The following is a 21,251-nucleotide window of genomic DNA, read 5'->3' on the forward strand; positions in this document are numbered from 1 at the left end:
CATCAGGGACCTGGGGGCAGTGTGCACATGGTTCAGGGGACAGAGGAACAGGAAAACTGGGGAACTCGGAGGACTGCTGTGCGACAGGGGGAGGACAGGCCCAGGGAACCCACTCTCCACGAGGCCCTCTCCAACATCATGGGAGCGTACCATCATTCCCAGGTGACGATGGCAACGGTACTGGCCAAGTTTCAGGAGACCCAGCGGCTGCAGGAGGAACAGTATTTGGGAATCAGGGAGGAACTCAAGTCCATCAACACCACCCTGGTCACCCTTGTAGGGGTGCTGAAGGACCTTGTGAATACCAGGAGGGACACTGTGGCACAACAAGGGGCCCCTGACACTAGCCTCGATGATGAACAGCCCACCACCTCCGCCGGCTCTAGTGGACAGGAGGCACCGCCACAGGACCATGACCCCAGCACTCCACCCCCTGCAGATGGAGATCCACCCTGCAAACGGTCCCTGAGATCCAGGACAAAGACACAGAACAATGCCAAGACCCCGCCAAGAAATGAGACCACTCTGCATGTCATCCTTCTGTCCCACTTCGTCACCATGTCCATCCTGAAACGGCCCTTGCTCCACTTCCTATGCCCCTTTGGACAATGCACCTGTGAGATAAATAACTGGACTCTGCCATGGACATTCCTCCACCATCACCCCTGACCATTTTACAACCCCCTCCACTATTCTGCACTTAAATAAACACCCTTGAATCACAAAACAATCTGGAGTCAGTCTGTGCTTTCACAAATGTGTATTTGCTATAACTAAGGAAAATAGCAATGTCCATTGTATTGTCAACATACCTATGTCACACAGCTCTAGTCCATGAGGTAATATAGCAGAGGTCACACAGTGGGACCCACATCTGTGAAATGGAAATGCAAAGTGACAAGTCAGGGTCCATACACCGGGTGAAAGTGACAGACATATGATAGGTCTAACAGTTGTATGAGATGTAGGAGGCAGTGATGTCTTCTTACCTGTGTCTCACTGGAAGTATTGCTGGATAACGTTGTTTCTGTTGTCGATATCCTCTTCTTCTGCCTCCTCTTCTTCACTGTCCACAGGCTCCACAGCTGCCACAAGACCTCCTTCTGGACCATCCTCCTGCAGAAAAGGCACCTGTCATTGCAAAGCCAGGTTGTGCAGCATACAGCAGGCCACGATGATCTGGCACACCTTCTTTGGTGAGTAGTAGAGAGAACCACCTGTCATATGGAGGCACCGGAATCTGGCCTTCAGGAAGCCGAAGGTCCTTTCGATCACTCTCCTAGTTCGCCCATGTGCCTCATTGTAGCGTTCCTCTGCCCTTGTCCTGGGATTTCTCACGGGGGTCAGTAGCCATGACAGGTTGGGGTAACTAGAGTCACCTGCCAATGTCGAGGGACAACTGTTAGACACACACTAACCCTTAGGGACAACCCCAGACAATCATTCACACGGTATAGGGTCCTTGTCCTCATCTGTTAGCCACACACGGTGCCTCTGGAGTTGGCCCATCACATAAGGGATGCTGCTATTCCTCAAAATGTAAGCGTCATGCACTGAGCCAGGAAACTTGGCATTCACATGGGAGATGTACTGGTCGGCCAAACACACCATCTGCACATTCATCGAATGGTAGCTCTTCCTGTTTCTGTACACTTGTTCACTCCTGCGGGGGGGCACCAATGCCACATGTGTCCCATCAGTGGCACCCATGATGTTGGGGATATGTCCCAGGGCATAGAAGTCACCTTTCACTGTGGGCAAATCCTCCACCTGAGGGAAAACGATGTAGCTGCGCATGTGTTTCAGCAGGGCAGACAACACTCTGGACAACACGTTTGAGAACATAGGCTGGGACATCCCTGATGCAATGGTCACTGTTGTTTGAAAAGACCCACTTGCCAGGAAATGGAGTACTGACAGGACCTGCACTATAGGGGGGATTGCTGTGGGATTGCGGATAGCTGAAATAAGGTCTGGCTCCAACTGGGCACACAGTTCCTGGATTGTGGCATGATCAAGTCTGTAAGTGATAATGATGTGTCTGTCTTCCATTGTTGACAGGTCCACCAGCGGTCTGTACACCGGAGGATGCCGCCATCTCCTCACCTGCCCCAGCTGACGTGCCCTATGGACGAGATCAGCGAGCACAGAGTCTTCCAACACTGAGGTATTAAAAAAATTATTTATTGCACACATTTGTCAATCCACAATGTGCCTGTCACTGTGTGTATGCAAGGCTTAGATAGGTGTGACGCATTTAAAATTAATGCCATGTGGCCCCCTGAAATGGCGGCTACCTGACCTGTAATGTTGGACAAGGGGATATGAGGTAACTGCGCTGGTGTTGTACACCGTCGCAGTAGACGGTCGAAGACCGCGGCGCAATCCTGCATTGGTTAACATTGGATCCTATGGGTCCCAGGAGCCAATGATGATGTACGCTGGCGGTGATGGTACGCACTGCCGCGGACGTGACTGCCATTTTCTCTCTGTTCACTCACTTGATACCTGACCTTCGACAGGAGAGGACCTACACTGCAAGTGCTGCTGTGATCTCAGTCTGAAAGCGACGATGGCTCATGTGTCTGGGGAAAGGGCCCCTGCCTTCACTTAGGAGGAGTTGGAGAAGTTAGTGGATGTGGTCCTCACCCAGTACACGCTACTCTCGGTCCTCCAGACAAACAGGTGAGTACACTGTGAGCATGCTGTATGGCAATGCCTGTTTCGAGTGGTGTGGATGGAAGATAGAGGGGGGGGACTGAGGCCTGCATGAGCGGACGGTGAGTGTATGTGCGTCAGGAAAGGGTGGGAACGTGGGTCAATAACTGTGACGGTCTGGACAGTTAAAGATTAGCGCTTTCCCCTTGTACTATTCCTCCAGGTCAGCACCCACCAGAAGGATATTTGGCATGCCATCGCCAAGGACGTCCGGACCCTGGGGGTCCACCACAGACGGAGCACCAAAAGATGGGAGGACATTCGCTGCTGGAGCAAGAAGACGGCGGAGGCCCAGCAGGGGATGGCCTCCCAACGTGGGAGGGGTGCCCGTCGCACCATGACCCCCCTGATGTTCCGGATCTTGGCGGTGGTGCATCCGGAGTTGGATGGGCGCTTGAGGGCATCACAGCAGCCACTAGGGGGTGAGTACATTCACATCCATCTGGCTCTGCGTGCATTACGAGTTGTCTGGGTTGGGGAGGTGGGCTGTGGGTTCCCCTAGGCCAGGGCGAGTTTTGTAGGCAAGGTCCCTTCGTGAGGCAGGCTATGTGGCACCCCAACCCCACCAGTGGTAAGAGCCATCTACACCTAGTCAGGCTTCTGTGACTTACATGTGTGCAGTGATCGGGCATAGGCCTTGTACCCCATGGCCCTGTTATTAATTAGGGAACTCTAAGTGCATGGCGTAGTGCAGAGGGCTGCTGTGTCTGTAGTGTCCGCCAACGGTAGCGGTATTGCATGCACTGAACATGTCTTTCTTCTGTCTTCCCCCCCCACTTTTTGTGGTCTCCCTGTTCTTGTGTGCATTAGCATCATCAGGCGGAGGAGCAGTGCCACCGGAGCAGGAGGGAGCTGCATCCCAAATGGCTCTGGAGGGCGAGACAAAGGAGTCTGAAGCCACCAGTGGGACGGAGTGCGAGGGGAGCTCCACGGCGGGGACAGGAGGTGACATCAGCGACAGCGACTCCTCCTCTGATGGGAGCTCCCTTGCGGTGGCGGGCCCCACTGTCCCCCGCATCAACAGGTACAGCCGCCACCCCCACTACCAGCACCGCCCTCCCAGCAGCCCCTCAGAGTGTGTCCCGTGGCCGCTCACCCAGGACCCACGTCGACACCAACCTGCACGGCGGACAAGACTGCCACCAGCACTGCCACCTGCACAGCCGCCACAGAGACCGCCGGCAGCACCGCAGACACTGAGGCCGCCACCAGCACTGCAGTCACTGAGCCCGCCACCGGCACCGCAGTCACTGAGCCCGCCACCAGCACCGCCGCCACAAAGACCGCCACCAGCACTGCCGCCACAAAGACCGCCGCCAGCACCGATTCACAGAGGCCGCCGCCAGCACAGATTCCACAGTGGCCGCCGCCAGCACCGATGCCACAGAGCCCGCCGCCAGCACCGATGCCACTGAGGCAGCCGCAAGCACCGCCGCGACTGACACTGCCACCAGCCCCGCGACATCCTGAGCCAGTGGCACTACTGCAGACATGGCTGCCATCCCCAGTGGTCAGTCATCCGAGGCTGGTGGTCAGTTCCAGGAGCCTGGGCAGCTTGCATGTTGCACCACCTTCAGTTGAGTGTCACATCCACTACCTGAGTCCTTGGCAGGATGAAGCACTCTGAGCACAAAGCCCCCTCCAGAACCAGTGGAGAAAGGCATCCACTACCTGAGTCCTTGGCAGGATGAAGCACTCTGGGCACAAAGCCCCCTCCAGAACCAGTGGAGACTGTTATCCACTTGAGAGACTGTGGCTTTGCACTCCCCAGATAAAGCAGTGGGCAAACCACCCACTAGAGAGACTTGAGAGACTGTGGCTTTGCACTCCCCAGGATAAAGCAGTGGGCAAACCACCCACTGGAGAGACTTGAGAGACTGTGGCTTTGCACTCCCCAGGATGCAGCAATGGGCAAACCACCCACATGGTTCAGGATGGATTGAATGACATTTGTAGGGCTGTAGGGGACTTTTTGTACTCCTTTCTGTGGACCAACATCAACAGGCAACAGCCAACCGGGCTCCTCCACAGAAAGGGAGACATACATTCCTTTGCGAAAACTGTCATCATCTCTATGTCTACAACTGTGGAAATTTAGTCCCCCTCAGCAGGGGTTATTCTTCTGGACAAGTGGGAGAGGATTCCAGCAAGATCACTGCCAAGAGGCGCAAGTATTAATTTCCTTCTGTAAGGCACCAACATTCATTTTTGGAACTATTTATTGAACACATTTGCCTTTTAAGAAATAGCTCATTTCTTGATATGAAGTCTAAATAACTGTGGCTTTACCAGCATATTCTCATTCAATCAGGCAACTAAATTATGTCCTGAAAAAAGGTCATTTCATCTTAAATAATGCTTTAACTAATTAGGGCCCTCATTACAACATTGGCGGAAAGTGCCGCTTACCGCCATGCTGACTGCCGCCAACATACCGTGACCGCGGCGGTATACCGCTACCCGTATTATGACCCACACATAGAAATCCGCCACTATACAGACACACACACAAGTCCGCCAGCCCAAAGGTCAGTGATAAAATGGTGGTACCAAAACCCACACCGTTACGCCAACAGAAATACGCCCACAGCATCATGACCCGCGAATCACCACGGCAGTCATTCAACCGCGGTAAACAATTGGCAGTACACACCACCGTGCTCAAAATACACTCACACCAACAAAACAATACCACATTGGACAGTTCAAAATACACATACCTGATACACATACACACACCACACCCACACACCTACACCAATATAAAACACATACACACTACCCACAACCCTTTACGACCCAAAGATTTTGGCAAGTGAGAGAGAGACAAGCCAGGAGCACCCACTGAATCTGAGCCACAAAACACCATCACCCATACACCATCCACGCACCTCACAGCTCACACCCCAATACATCACCCCACACACCCTCACACACACCACTTACACTACACCCATGGCACCACAAAGACACCCCAGGTTCTCAGAGGAAGAGCTAAGAGTCATGGTGGAGGAAATCATCCGGGTAGAGCCACAGCTATTCAGATCAGAGGTGCAGCAGACATCTATTGCAAGGAAGATGGAGCTATGGCGGAGGATCGTGGACAGGGTCAACGCCATGGGACAGCACCCAAGAACAAGGGCTGACTTCAGGAAGAGGTGGAACAACGTACGGGGGAAGGTACGTTCCGTGGTAGCAAGGCACCAGATAGCATTACAGAGGACTGAGGGTGGACCCCCACCTCATCCCCCACAACTAACAACATGGGAGGAGCAAGTCTTGGCGATCATGCATCCTGAGGGCCTGGCAGGAGTAGCAGGATGACTGGACTCGGGTAAGTCAAATCTTTACTACTTTATCCACCACCCTACCTGCATGCCATCACAAACAACAACCCCTACCCTCACCCCAATCACCCCACCACCTCACATATACCCCACCATCACAACCCACCCATCCCAATACCAAGCCCTGCATGCAACACTAATGCATGGACCCCCATCACAGACCTGCATGGACACCCATCACCACATCATGCACACTAGTGACAATCACTCAGCCAAACCAAACACAACTCACACAAGCCAAAGCTGCCTTGCTAATAACAACCATAGAGGGAAACAAATACATGCACAAGATGGCACACGCAGATACAATAACACTGCATTTACATCCCCACAGGACCCCACTCAACATCAACGGAGAGGAGGTGCCAGCAATATCTAGTCCCATCCCCGAAGAGGCCCACATTGATGACAGCAGCTCTGCATGCCTGAATCATGATGACCAACCTTGCCCATCAGGGACCTCTGGACAGTCGGTGACCCAGGCACAGTCCCAACCCACCACAGAGCCTCCCCTCTCAGGAAGCACCACCACAGCACCCATCCAGCAGTGTGTCCACCACTACAGGGACCCCACGCAACCCCACAAACACAGGACGATCAGGGACCTGAGGTCAGTGGTAGTGGGCACACGGTTCAGGGGACAGAGGCACCGGACAACAGGGACGCTGGGAGGACTGCTTTGCGACAGAGGGAGGACAGGCCCAGGGAACCGACTCTCCACAAGGCACTCACCAACATCCTGGGAGCATACCACCATTCCCAGGAGACCATGGGCCAGATACTGGCCTAGCTGCAGGAGACCCAGCGGCTGCAGGAGGGACAGTACTTGGGGATCAGGGAGGACCTGAGGGACATCCACACCACCCTGGTCACCATTGCAGGGGTGCTGGCTGACATGACCAACACCATGAGGGAGGCAGTGGCACACCAAAGGGCCCCTGACACTAGCCAAACCGAAGAACAGCCCTCCACCTCCACGTGCTAGTGGACAGGAGGCCCTGCCACAGGAACAAAAGACCACCAGCACCCCACCCCCTGCAGAAGGAGAACCACCCCGCAAATGGTCCCTGTGATCCAGGCAGAAGCCAGAGAACATTGCCAAGACCCCCACCAGGAAAGAAGACTCTCCTGATTGTCACCCTTCTGTCCCACTCTGTCACCCTGCCCACCTTGAACTGCCATTGCTCCCCTTCATATGCCCCCTTGGACAATGCACCTGTGATACAAATAGACTGGACTTTACCCTGGACTTTCCTCCATCAGCAACCCAGCCCATTGCAATACCCCCTACACTTATTATCACAGAAATAAACACCCTTGGAACAAAATCAAATATGGAATCTGGCAATTGTTTGTCAAATGTATTAGTTTCACAAACTGTAAACATTGCAATTCAAATGTACTTTAATATTTACATAGGTATGACCTGTAGTGGGCAGCAGTAAATACACCAGGAGCCAGAGTGGGAGACAGAGATCTGAAAATAGAGATGCCAAAGGGTACAGTAAGTGGCCATAGAAATAGGGAAGTCAGCCTGCCATGTTCAATGTCAAACACAAAACTGCAATGGAAGGTGAAGTTACAGTGTCTTACCTGTGTGTCACTGGAAGTACTGTTGAATTAGTGTAGTTCTGTTGTCCACATCTTCTTTCTCTTCCTCTTCTTCGTCACTGTCCACAGGCTCCACCGCTGTCACACGACCATCCACAGGCTCATCCTCCTGCAGAAAAGGCACCTGGTGTCTCAAAGCCAGGTTGTGCAACATGCAACATGCAACAATGATCTGGCACACCTTCTTGGGTGAGTAGTACAGGGATCCACCTGTCAGATGGAGGCACCAGAATCTGGTCTTCAGGAGGCCAAAGGTTCTCTCGGTGATGCTCCTTGTTCGCCTATGTGCCTCATTGTAACGTTCCTGTGGCCTTGTCCTGGCATTCCTCACTGGGGTCAGTAGCCATGGGAGGATGGGGCAACCAGAGTCACATGCGAATATTTGAAGGATACCTGTTCGACACACACTCACCCTTAGGGCCCAACTCACACCCATATAACTACATCAACTGGGTGGGGACCATAGGCTCACCTATTAGCCACACCCGGTGCCTCAGGAGTTGAGACATCACATATGGGATGCTGCTGTTCCTCAAGATAAAGGCATCATGCACAGACCCAGGATACTTGGCATTGACATGGGAGATGTACTGGTCTGCCAAACACACCATCTGCACATTCAGAGAGTGAAAGGTTTTCCTATTTCTGAACACTTGTTCATTTCTCCGGGGTGGGGGGGGAATGCAATATGTGTACCATCAATGGCACCAATGATGTTGAGGATATGTCCCAGTGCATAAAAGTCAGCTTTCACTGTGGCCAAATCCTCCACCTGGGGGAATACGATGTAGTGGCGCATGTTTTTCAGCAGGGCAGACAACACTCTGGTCAGCATGTTTGAGAACATAGGCTGTGACATCCCTGATGCCATGGCCACTGATGCTTGGAAGGAAGCACTTGCCAGGAAATGGAACACTGACAGGACCTGCACTAGAGGGGGGGATACCTGTGGGGTGGAGGATAGCTGAAATCAGGTTCCAATTGGGCACACAGTTCTGTGATTGTGGCCCTATGGAGTCTGTAGGTCATGACAATGTGCCTGTCCTCCATTGTCGCAAGGTCCACCAGGGGTCTGTACACAGGGGATGTCTCCATCTCCTATTCATCCTCAGCAGTTGAACTCTAGGGTGAAAAATGGTGAGCAGAAGGTCATATTCACACACATGTCAAAATTAATGTGCAATGTTTGCTTTACAGAAACAGTATGTGTACTCGTAAGTCAGTTGATGTGCCAATGTCTGCTGTGATGCAGTTAGGTGCCATGGCCTGTGCCCTCCCTGAAATGGCGGCTGCCTGACCTGTGAGGAGAGACAAGTGGAAATTAGGTAATTCTGCTGGCGTTGTGCGCAGTTGCGGTCGGCGGTCATTGACCGCCGCGCAACACAGCATTGGTTATCATTGGGCCCTATGGGTTCCAGGAGCCAATGGCGATGTACACCGGCAATGACGGTACGCACCGCCGCGGACGTGACCGCCATTTTCTATCTGTGCACTCACTTGCTACCTGACCTTCAACAGGAGAGGACCTACACTGCAAGGGCTGCGGTGACCTGTGTCTGTAAGCGACAATGGCTCGAGTGTCTGTGGAAAGGGCCCCTGCCTTCACTTCGGAGGAGTTGGAGAGACTGGTGGATGGGGTCCTACCCCAGTACACTTTACTCTATGGTCCTCCAGACAAACAGGTGAGTACACTGTGTGCATGATGCGTGGGGCATGAATGAATGTATTGCTGTGTGTTTAAGTCTCGTGTAGGGTGGGGTCTGAGTGGTCCTGGGGCAGAGTGCTGCATGTATGGTGGGCAATGTATGTGCATAAGGGGATGGGGTGGATATGTTGGGCCATGAGTATAACAGTCCGGACGGTATGACTAATACCTTTTCTGCTGTATTTGTTCTGCAGGTCAGCGCCCATCAGAAAAAGGGTATTTGCGTGCCTTCGCCAAGGAGGTGCGGACCCTGGGGGTCTTTGAAAGGCAGATCACCCACTGCCGCAAACGGTGGGAGGACCTGCGCCGCTGGGCAAGGAAGATGGCGAAAGCCCAGCTGGGGCTGGCCTCCCAACGAGGAAGGGGTGCCGTCGTACCCTGACACCCCTGATGTTCCTCATCCTGGTGGTGGCCTGTCCGGAGTTGGATGGGCGCTTCAAGGCATCAAAGCGGCCACAAGGGTTTGTGTACAGATTCAGAATCATGACTATGCACGCGTTAAGGTTTTACCTGGGTGGGGGATGTGGGCTGTGGGTGCTCCAAGGCCAGGGCAAACATGGCAGGGTATGTTCAATGATGGGTAAGCTCAGATGCACTCCAACCCCAATAATGTTAGTGGGCACCTACTACTGGACAGGTTCCTGTGGGTTTCATGTGTGCAGCTAATGGCGTTAGGTATTGTACCCCATGGGCTGGTGACTAGCACATTATAACAGGTAGTGCATGCCTAGTGCATAGGGCTGTTCCCTGTGAGTTGTGTACGCCAACAGTAGTGTTGTCGCTAGCATTGAGCAAGTGTATCCTCTGTCTCTCCCCCCCTTTTTGTTTTGTCACCCTGTCCTTGTGTGCATTAGCATCATCTGGCGGAGGAGCAGAGGCACCGGAGACGGAGGGAGCTGCATCCCACATGGGCCTGGAGGCCGAATCCATCGACGGTGAGGGCACCAGTGGGATGGAGGGCAAGGGGAGCACCACGACGGAGACAGGAGGGGACACTACTGACAGCAACACCTCCTCCGATGGCAGCTCCCTGGCGGTGGCGGACACCTATGTGGCCACCCCAACTACAGGTACAGCCCCCACCCCCGTACCAGCACCGCCCTCCCAGCAGCCCCTCAGTGTGTTTCCCGTGCCTGCTCACCCAGGAGGGTGGGCATCTCCTTCACCCCAGGCAACTCAGGCCCTGCCCCTGTCAGCCCTGCTGCCATCAGTGAGGAGGCTATTGACCTCCTGAGATCCCTCTCTATTGGGCAATCAACCATACTGAATGCCATCCAGGTCATAGCAGGGCATTTGTAACAAACAAATGCATACCTGAAGGGCATTCACTCTGGCATGGCGGGCCAACAGAGAGCATTCCAGGCTCTGGCCAACGCACTGATGGCAGGCCTGGAGGCTACCACTGCCAGCACCGCCACCTGCACCGTGGCCAGCACCACCACCTGCACCGCGGCCAGCACCGCCACATGCCCCGGCACCAGCAGCACCACTGCCAGCAGCAGCAGCCCCAGTGGGTACCAGTCCGAGGCTGCAGGTGAAGGCCTGGAGGCTACCACCAACACTGCCAGCCATGCCACCTGCAGCGCAACTGGCATCCACTTAGCAGCCATCACCGCCGGCGAGCAGTGTGTAGTGGTGACTACATGGGCTGCAGTGCGTCCTGGCCCCTGCAACACCTGTCGGTGTGACACCCAGGTGAGAGACTGTGACCTTGCCTCATCCAGGATTAAGCACACAGGGCACAAGGCCCCCTCCAGAACCAGTGGAAGAAGCCATCCACTCACCCCCTCCTCGCCAGGATGAAGCACACTAGGCACAAGGCCCCCTCCAGAACCAGTGGAAGAAGCCATCCACTCACTGCATCCTTCCCAGGAAGAAGCACACTGGCCACAAGGCCCCCTCCAGAACCAGTGGAAGAAGGCATCCACTCAACCCGTCCTTGCCAGGATGAAGCACACTGGGCACAAGGCCCCCTCCAGAACCAGTGGAAGAAGCCATCCACTCACCGCATCCTTCCCAGGATGAAGCACACTGGGCACATGGCCCCCTCCAGAACCAGTGGAAGAAGCCATCCACTCACCCCCTCCTTGTCAGGATGAAGCACACTGGGCACAAGGCCCCCTCCAGAACCAGTGGAAGAAGCCATCCACTCACCGCATCCTTCCCAGGATGAAGCACACTGGGCACAAGGCCCCCTCCAGAACCAGTGGAAGAAGGCATCCACTGACCCCATCCTTCCCAGGATGAAGCTCACTGGGCACAAAGCCCCTTCCAGGACCAGTGGAAGAAGCCATCCACTCACAGCATTCTTCCCAGGATGAAGCACACTGGGCACAAGGCCTCCTCTAGAACCAGTGGAAGAATGCATCCACTCACCCCATCCTTCCCAGGATGAAGCTCACTGGGCACAAAACCCCCTCCAGAACCAGTGGAGAAGCCATCCACTTGAGAGACTGTGGCCTTGCACTCCCCAGGACCAAGCAGTGGGCAAACCACCCACTTGAGAGACTATGGCCTTGCACTCCCCAGGACCAAGCAGTGGGCAAACCACCCACTTGGGAGACTGTGGCCTTGCACTCCCCAGGACCAAGCAGTGGGCATAGAGCCACCTCCAGGTGTACCATCTTCCGGCTGAGGTGACCCCCATTCCCCGTCCCCCTGACGTGCCTGTGTGTATTCGACCTGAAGCCCCTGAAGTGTTCTCTCCATATTGAGGCAGGAGTCAAGTGTGGCCTTGGCCTATGTGGTTTGGCCCAGTGGGCCACAGACAGTTTGGAGTGGGCATTGTCCCTCCTTTTGTAAATTTTGTATATATTGTACATACACTTTATTGCTTTGAGAACTTATTTTTTTAAATGTATAATATTACACTCATTTTACTCCATTCCTTTTGTCCTTGCGTTATTCCTGAGGGTTACGGGGTATATATGTAATTTTGTTGCATCTCTTTGTGTGCATGGTGTCGGGGGTGGGTGTGGGGGTGTTGCGTACTGCGCGTGTCACTCTCTTTTTCCTCCCCCCCTCCCTTGTGTGCAATGTGCAGTACTTACCGTGGTCGTCTTTGCCGGCGTTCGTGTTCCTGGTGTATGAGAAGGTACACCAGTATGGGGAACACCTGCAGTTCGGGCTCCATGGTGTGGTGGTTCTTCCTTGAGTGTTGAGAGGTGAGTTGTTTCCCTTCAGGGTACTGTTTCCGCCGTGCTTTTGATGGCGTTGGTACCGCCCCGGAAAAGGTTGCGGATAGGCGTGTTGTAATGCAGTGGGCGGTACATTGTCTTCCGCCTGGCTGTTGGCGGTTACCGCCATAGTGTTTGTTGCTACTGCCATGGCGGTCAGTGTGTTAAAGTGGCTGCTTGTATTGGTGGTTTCCGCCGTGGTCATGATTCCAATTTGTTTACCACCGGCCTGTTGGCGGTGTTACCGCCGCTTTATCACCGACTGCCAGGGTTGTAATGAGGGCCTATATGTTTAATGTAGAACACATGAAAATTAACATAATAAAAAATTCCTAGACAAATGGTATAATCTGTTTGTGCTTTCATCTTTGTTGCCACATCTTCTATAATATTAATATTGAGTGTCAGCATAGAAAAAGTACTAATAATGGAGGATTTATAACAGTTTTAGACATCTGTGACATGTAGAAAATAGTAATCGTATATAGTGCAAAGTAGTATGTAGAGAACAACGTGTCACTTTGGAAGGTGACAATTTACATTCTATGTAACATAATCATGTACTTGATGGTCACTTTAGTTTGCTACACCTTTACTACTGAATAGGCCTATTGTGCCTATAGACTGCAAGTCATGGGTGCTCTAATACCCACACCAATGCATACTCAATCACTTTGCTGTGCCAATATTGTATTGTTAAATGTACATTTGGCTTCAGATTTAACAGTATGAAATACAACAGTGTGGGTGACACATGTGTAGATACTCCAGTGGCATAACAGCAAGGGTAGTACCCCTCTTATGAGAACTGTACCAAAATGGACAACAAATAATAATTACAATCACTTTGGCATTCTTGGTAGTGTTAGTTATGTCAAATATTTTCCAGCCAATTGGTTTGTGTTTTAGAGTCAGACAACATAGAGCGCCCTTTTAAAATGTGTGAAAACTGTTTAGATTGTAATATATCTCTATGTTCAATAAATAGGTGCAATGAAAATGCAGGAAATAAGCTCTCAGATATAGGGGGTCATTACGACCTTGGCGGGCGGCTGAAGCCGTAATTCTTCTGGTCAAGCATGAGAGGATTCCAGTAAGACCAATGCCAAGAGGTGCAAATACTAATTTCTTTTGGTGAGGCACCGGCATTCACTTTTGTAACTTTTTCTTGAATGCATTTGTCTTTTGAGAAATATCTCATTTCTGGACATGGAGTCTAAATAACTGTGGCTTTAATATAAAGATCTCATTAAACCAGACAACTTAATTAATTATAATGTTGGTATGATACTCAAACAAATTTTATTTTAGTGTGGTATGTATGATAATTAACATAACAACAAAATCCTCCACAAATTAGAATCTGTTTTTGCACTTTCATCTGTGTTGTCACAGATTCCATAATATTATAAATAGGTTTGACAACAATAATTATAATGTAGCAAACCATTAGAATCTGAACATAATGTGTTTTAAACAACAAGTATGCATGGTGGAATAAAGTGTGAGATCTAGCACATAAACATTAATTGGTATAGTATACTGTAGTTTATCAATACTGACATTACACACTATTATGCAAAATAAGAAATAATTTGGTATAGTTTTTTAAAAATATTTTTATTCTTAAGTTCACATAGCACAAACAAATATGTGTCAACCAATAATTACTTGCTTCTATAATCACTTTGAGGCCACTTCCACTTCTCTTTCGTATTACAATATTAAAAACTTAAATATAAAGTCGCCCTGGCACTGTAATAATAAATTATGTGTTTCACATACACCCACATTACTAATTAGCATGTATGGCAACACACATATTGGAATCCAACCAGGACCCTGTGAATGTAGTGTGAGAACATGATACGCACTAGTGCTTTAATATCTTACCTTCTAGATATGTATATCATTAGTTATATAACTTACCCAATCCAAGAGTCACCAATGATTCTCCAGTGCTACAGAAGATGACAGTGAGATGTGGTCTTTAACATCAATCAGGAAAAACATTTTCATTTTCAAAATTTATGATTATGTCTATTCATCTCCTCGGATTACATCTATTCTCATGCTTTACTCAAATTGACACCCTTGACAATTAAAAACAGGAAAACATGAATTTATAAATACAAAGTATGAGAGTGTTCAAAGTTTACTTAATCATGTCAATCCGCCTACATTAAACAATATTGGAGGCAACAACCTGAAAGTGATAGATAAAATTTCATCTTCAGGTTCTAAAGGATAAAATAGCTAAATTAATTTCATACATCAAAAACGTATGCTCATGGGAAAAGGTTGACTACTACTAATTGTCTAAGGTAATTTCCTTCTTCCTCACCACTGTCACCTTTATGGTGCAATTCTACAACATCACCCTGGGCATCCTCATTGTAGTGATCAGGGATGAAATGGATGTTCTGCCGCAGGGTAATGTTGTGCATCATACAACATAAAATAGTTTTTTGGCACACATTGTCTGGTGAGTGGAGGAAGACTCCATCAAACCTAACAAAACATGTTATTAATTCAATAAACATTATTTGAGTTTTCATTTGATAGCATAATAAATAAAAAAAAATCCATAAAAAAAAGGTGTCTTTTACATGGTGTATGATTTATTTATTCACCATTCCAATGCTATTTTCTCTATATCATTTGCTAAGTATCCAGAAAGATGTACTACAGTTGGGCCGTTATTGTAAACCCATTCCTCCATTTTATGAATCTCCATCACACTTTCTAGAAATAAACACAATGTACAACTGAAATGGCAGATACTTGACTGGACTGTCATGCAAGATGGACAAAGTATGTCAGCTGGGACATCCGTCCATCAATGGCGTATTCACCCACAGGTTAACATTGTAAGATTACCTTCAGCAAATCCAATGATTGGTGTATGCATTCGTTGACCTATGCATACACCATTGTGGCATACATATATCTGTAAAGTTTCCTTACTTGCCTCCTAAGCTTTGTAGAGTGAACATCTCCTCCAACCTTGCTGCTCACCAAATTCTTCAAGCTACAATGGCTGAGTCATCTGGAGACAGGGCTCCCAACTTCACTGAAGATGAACTTCAAATGTTGACAAATGAGACCCTGTCGGACTACAGCCAGCTGTATTGCTCTGCAGAGCAACAGGTAAGGAAATTGGTTTTCTTTTCTCATTGTGGTTGTTAGGGGCTTTTTTAAGAGTCAAACAAATAATCAGTCTCTGTATATGGTAACATTTCCAAACTTCTATAGGTAATAACTTTTTTGGCCCAGTACTGGGAGGGTTTGGTGTATGTTGGCAGAGCAGAATGATGTGTTTTTTAAAATGTTTCATTTGAAAAGTAATGGTCATAAAAAATATTGTAATATGCCTTAAGACTTTGTAACTTTCATATGTCACTCTGCTAAGTGTGTGAAGATGCGGATACAAACTTCTCAGTCGGTTTTGTTGGTATTACATAAATATCACACCAAACCCATTATTGAGCACCTAATGTTGTAGCCTTTGTAGTCATGCATATCTATGCGACATGTTCCATTTCTACAGGAACCAGAAATAAAATGATTCCATAAATGTCCAGGCAGTAGTGGACCATAAGAGACTATTCATAAAACTTCTTGCAAAATACCCTGAAAGTGCCTATTCATTTTCTGCCACAGTCTCATCAATGAGCGGTTTGAGAATGGCAAATATGAGAATGGTCTACTCATATGTAAGGAAAGCAGCATTACCAATACTTTGCCCATTTTTAAATGAATGACTCAATACCTATCTCTGTGTTTGCGTATGTTATGTGTGTGAAGTGCATTTGGTGGTAGTATGTCACTCGAACATGTAGCCAATGATATCTTGTTGTGTGATTCCCTTCCAGATTCAGAAATGAAATGATGAAAATATACTTAGTGCTGGCTATTGTAACTTGTCATAGTGTGTGAGCTGGCAGAATCACATGTAATGTCATTGCTTTGAAAGAAAATGAAAAACCATGTTCCCCACAATTATTTTGAAGCTAACATTAAAGGAAGAACCTCAAAAATTGTGTGGTGAGTGTGTGTGCGTGCGCACACAATGGAGTATCAAGGTGGGAATATATGTTAATTCCCATTATTTCAAAATATTGTAGGCCAAATCTTCACATCCAAAGTATCTGTTTTACACACAGCAGTATGTCTGCTGGCTGAAGAATTTCTTAGGACCACAAATGTGAAAGGACCATCAAATATCAATGAGTGTCATGAATTGAAAGTGTTGGGTCAAATAATGTAACAAATATGTACTCTAGTTACATAAGTAACACTAAAAGAGCAAATGGCAGGTATATATCAGCCATTACAGCATTTGAAGTCAAATAATACACATTCATAATAAGGCACATTGACATTCTTCATCAATGTAATAGATGATTACATACATGCCGCAAGTTGCCTACATTTGCTGTATCTCACTTGATCAAATTTAATTGTCACATAATGATTGAATAGGCAAATACAGACATCATACACAATGAACACCAGGAACAAACGTGGGTCTCATAGTGATGAAGGAAAGGTATCACAGTGTAATTACCGTAAACAAATCAACATAATTATGATCAAGAAATAGTGTAAGAATCAAGGCCTATAAATACTGATTCGTCAACACTGAAATTTCACATGCATACATTTTCTGACAGAAACTTGATTATATAGGTTTGTTGGACCAACTCAGTGTTTCAAACATAATTAGGATTCATACAGAAAAGGGGCACATTTGTATTTCTATGTGTTGATCCAGACAACTTGTTATGGCAAAAACAGTACCCAGAGGATGGTCATTCCAAAGAGAAATATCCATATCAGATGTGAAATAATGGAAAATTTGAATAAGCAACTAGACCCGTAAATTAATATCTAAGAATATAAAACAATGGCATATCATGTAGGCAACCAAGAACATCATAGATGAAAATATGTCAAATGTATCTGTGAGTGTCACACTTACTGTCACTATTCCAACCCATTGATCTAAATACGCCTGCAAGAGAGTCTCATGTAAGGTTGGAGACATTGTACACACATAGGGCCTGATTTAGAGTTTGGCGGACGGGTTTCTCAGTCACAAACATGAAGGATATCCCGTCTGCTGTATTACGATCTCCATAGGATATAACTGAAATGTAAACGGTATATCCGTCATGTTTGTGACGAAGTAACCCCATCTGCCAAACACTAAATCAGGCCCATAGTCCCCAGTTCATACGTAGCTGGTACAACTAGAAAAACGTCCTTATCTTGCCAATCTTCTGTCTAAACACATTTAACATCATGTTGATGTGTTGTATCATTTACATGCTGTACAAAATGTATAACTAATCACAAATTTAGCAATAGACATGTATAAAGCAATGTTCAACCACAACTAAGGCATATCAGTGCCAACTAAAATGAAATGTGTTTCATAATGCCTGCATACAAATGAAACACAGGTAGTTATAATGAAGTCACAAATAATACAATCATTGACTTGTTATGTTGTCTATTTTCAGGTGACCAGGGATATGGTTTGCCATGGCTGATGAACCCATTTATAAATCCCCAGATTGATGGACAGAAGAAATACAATGCAGCTCTGTCCAAAACCGCAATGAGATGGACCACAAGTTTAGGGTACTAAAGTCCCTCATCAGGTGCCTGGACAAGTCAGATACAGACTACTGTATTCAGTTGTCATGATCTGCAAATTCATAATAGTCTGTGCAATATTGCATAATACCTGTGTAAGGACAAATGTCCCATGGGACTATGAGGGGGCAATCCCACATGAACAGAAAGAGGATGAAGACTTTGAGGGAGAGACTGTCAACACAATGGCCTGTTGTCAGAGACGTGAAGGAACTGTACAATTTTTTAAACTTAAAATAGAGAGCAATAATGGGCACTAATATATGAGTTGTTGCTCCTAAAACCGAATCATCATTCACACCACAAAAGGTCAGCTTGTTTATTTAATTTAGTTCCATTTTGCAAATGTTTAGCTAATCACTGTGATACTCAGCCAAAATATTTGACAACATATCTGACAGACATGTGCTATACAAGGTTATACTGTACAGCTAATATATGTGAGTGATGAAGTTGGTGTACGTGACATCAAATACACAGTACTCAAATACTTGTGAGAACAGCAATATAAGAGCAAAATATAAAACATCACCCTCAATGTAAGGCTCAAATCCAATATAATTCCATCACCACTCCATGTTGTTTCAGCTTACAATGCTGCAATATGCAAGTACCATTTGTTTTACTGAACTTCACAATGGTAAGTTACTCTGTAATGTGTGAGATCTCACCATAGGATGACAAGTGTACAAAAAATAAATCCCTATGTACACATTCAAACATATGGCACCCAATCAAAATCTCTCACTCAGATTGAGATATGAAACAATCAACTGTGTATTGTAGTGGTTGTCACAGAGATGGCAGATGCGAGACGCTATCACCCAATGAGTAATGTAAGTATGTGTGCATCCATCATAGTAATTTTCTGTCTAAACTTGAAAGTTACCATGTTGATGTGTTGTATGTTTCACACCATTGACAATATGTGCAATGACACATATAAGTTGAACATACATGTGTAAAGCAATGGTCAACAGTACATAAGACATATCTGTTAAAAGTTACAGAAATGTGTATGAGTTTGCCTGCATACATAACACCTGTATGGCCTGAGTTAGATCTTGACAGTATTACTGCCAAACCGCCGTGGCAGCGGTCCCAAGTACTTCGTCAAGCTGTCAGTGTTCCAACTGCCATAATTAGATCTTTGGCAGTTCAGCCACCGTCGACACAGTGTATTCTGTCAGACTAGCTGTAACCCACAGCTGACGCGGCGACTCCAATGCTGGCGAGTATCACTCCGCCAGGACACCACCACTGCGCCGACCCTATTTAGATAACACATTCGTACTGGTGGTATACCAGCGTCAGTCCCATGATGGCGAGAGTCTGTCGGGGACATATTCAGCTTTGGACTATAGCTATAACTATTGGATGGATGTTAGGAGCCCGCACCTGATGTATACTGGACAATTGTGAACACCTGCAAAACACAATATAAAACACACTTCATTTCAGACCATAACCCTTTGCCATTCCACTGCTGATCATCATTCTGAGGACAACCTTGCCACTATGCAGACAGGATATTGTTTGTTTTCCTGTTCTCTCAGTTTTTTCTCTTTTTCATTTTTCATTATTTTTCAAATCACAATAGGGATAATAGTAAATATTTTTTTTGCACAAAGGCAGTGAGGAAAAACCCACGTTTTACACATGGAGAATTGACAGTCATGGTGGAATAGCAACATATCACTGCAAATGTCACAACTTTGAAATTACCAAGTGAAGATGACATGGTGAAGGACCCTGAAACAGAATAACAAGGAAAAGTTAATGACTTCACATATACAACTTTACTCAAATGATAAGTTAGGAGGATACATATACTTAGTACAAGCAATGTTAATCTATGTCACCAAACACAGTAGTCAATATAATGAAACTCTGAACCACAAACATCTTTCTCTTGGACTTTCCTGAACTGACAATTTCTACCACATTACCATCGCAGACTGATATGTTTCCTATGACGCAAGTTGTTCTGATTTTGGATGTCACAATATGTAGGGATACACTTACACACAGGTGAAGAAGTGGTGAATGAGATCTTGACGTCTGTCAATTCCTTCCCCTTCACCACTGTCATTTTCATTGGGCATTTTGACATCCTCACCAGGTGACTTTTCACAGTCGCCATCCTCTGCGATATTCCATTGGAGGGCAATGCTGTGATGCCTGCAGCACGCAACCGTGATATGGCACACTTTATCCGGTGAGTAGAGGAGGGTTCCACCGGTCTTGTCCAGACACCTGAATCTGGCCTTCAGAAACCCAAAAGCCTGCTCAACTGGCCTCCGTGTTCTTCCATGGGCCTCACTGAAGCATACTTTCGCTGGCAATGTTGGACAACAACCACAGTTGGTTAGGATACGCTGAGTCTCCTACATTGAAGCACTAAAATGATAGATGAAAATTATGTCAGGTCATTGTACGTTCCTAAACTAGGATTAAAGCAAATGATCCTCAAGTCATATTGTACTTACCAACAAGCCAGGCCCTCTCAGGTCCAAGCTGTGACATTTGCAGGGGCATGGTGCTGTTTTGTTATACAAAGGAATGATGTGTTGACCCAGGAAAGTGGACACACATACTTGACTGCATACATCTGGTAAGCAGGCAACTTGCACATTGATGGAATGGAAGTTCTTCCAATTGCAGTAGACCTATTCCCTGGCGTGTGGTGGCATCAAGGCAATATGTGTGCCATCAATTGGTCCAACCACATGAGGTAGGCCACCCGAATCACAAAATTCTCCCTCCACATCAGCCAAATCCTGAGCTCTTGGAAACTGGATGAAGCTATTGATGTGTATCATCTTTGAAGCAAGGACTTCTTGTAGCACACCACTGAAAGTTAACTGTGACATGCCTCGAGATACTGCCACAGTGTACTGAAAAGAGTCAGTGGCCCCAAAATAAAGTACTGCCATGAGTTTCACTATTGGTGTTTTTGCTGCTGTGTTCCTATTGTGAGCCATGAGGTCAGGCTCCAGCTGCTGACACGAATCCAATATAGTTTGCCTA

The sequence above is a fragment of the Pleurodeles waltl genome, chromosome 4_2 (genome assembly GCF_031143425.1).
Source record: "Pleurodeles waltl isolate 20211129_DDA chromosome 4_2, aPleWal1.hap1.20221129, whole genome shotgun sequence".
NCBI classification, from domain to species: domain Eukaryota; kingdom Metazoa; phylum Chordata; class Amphibia; order Caudata; family Salamandridae; genus Pleurodeles; species Pleurodeles waltl.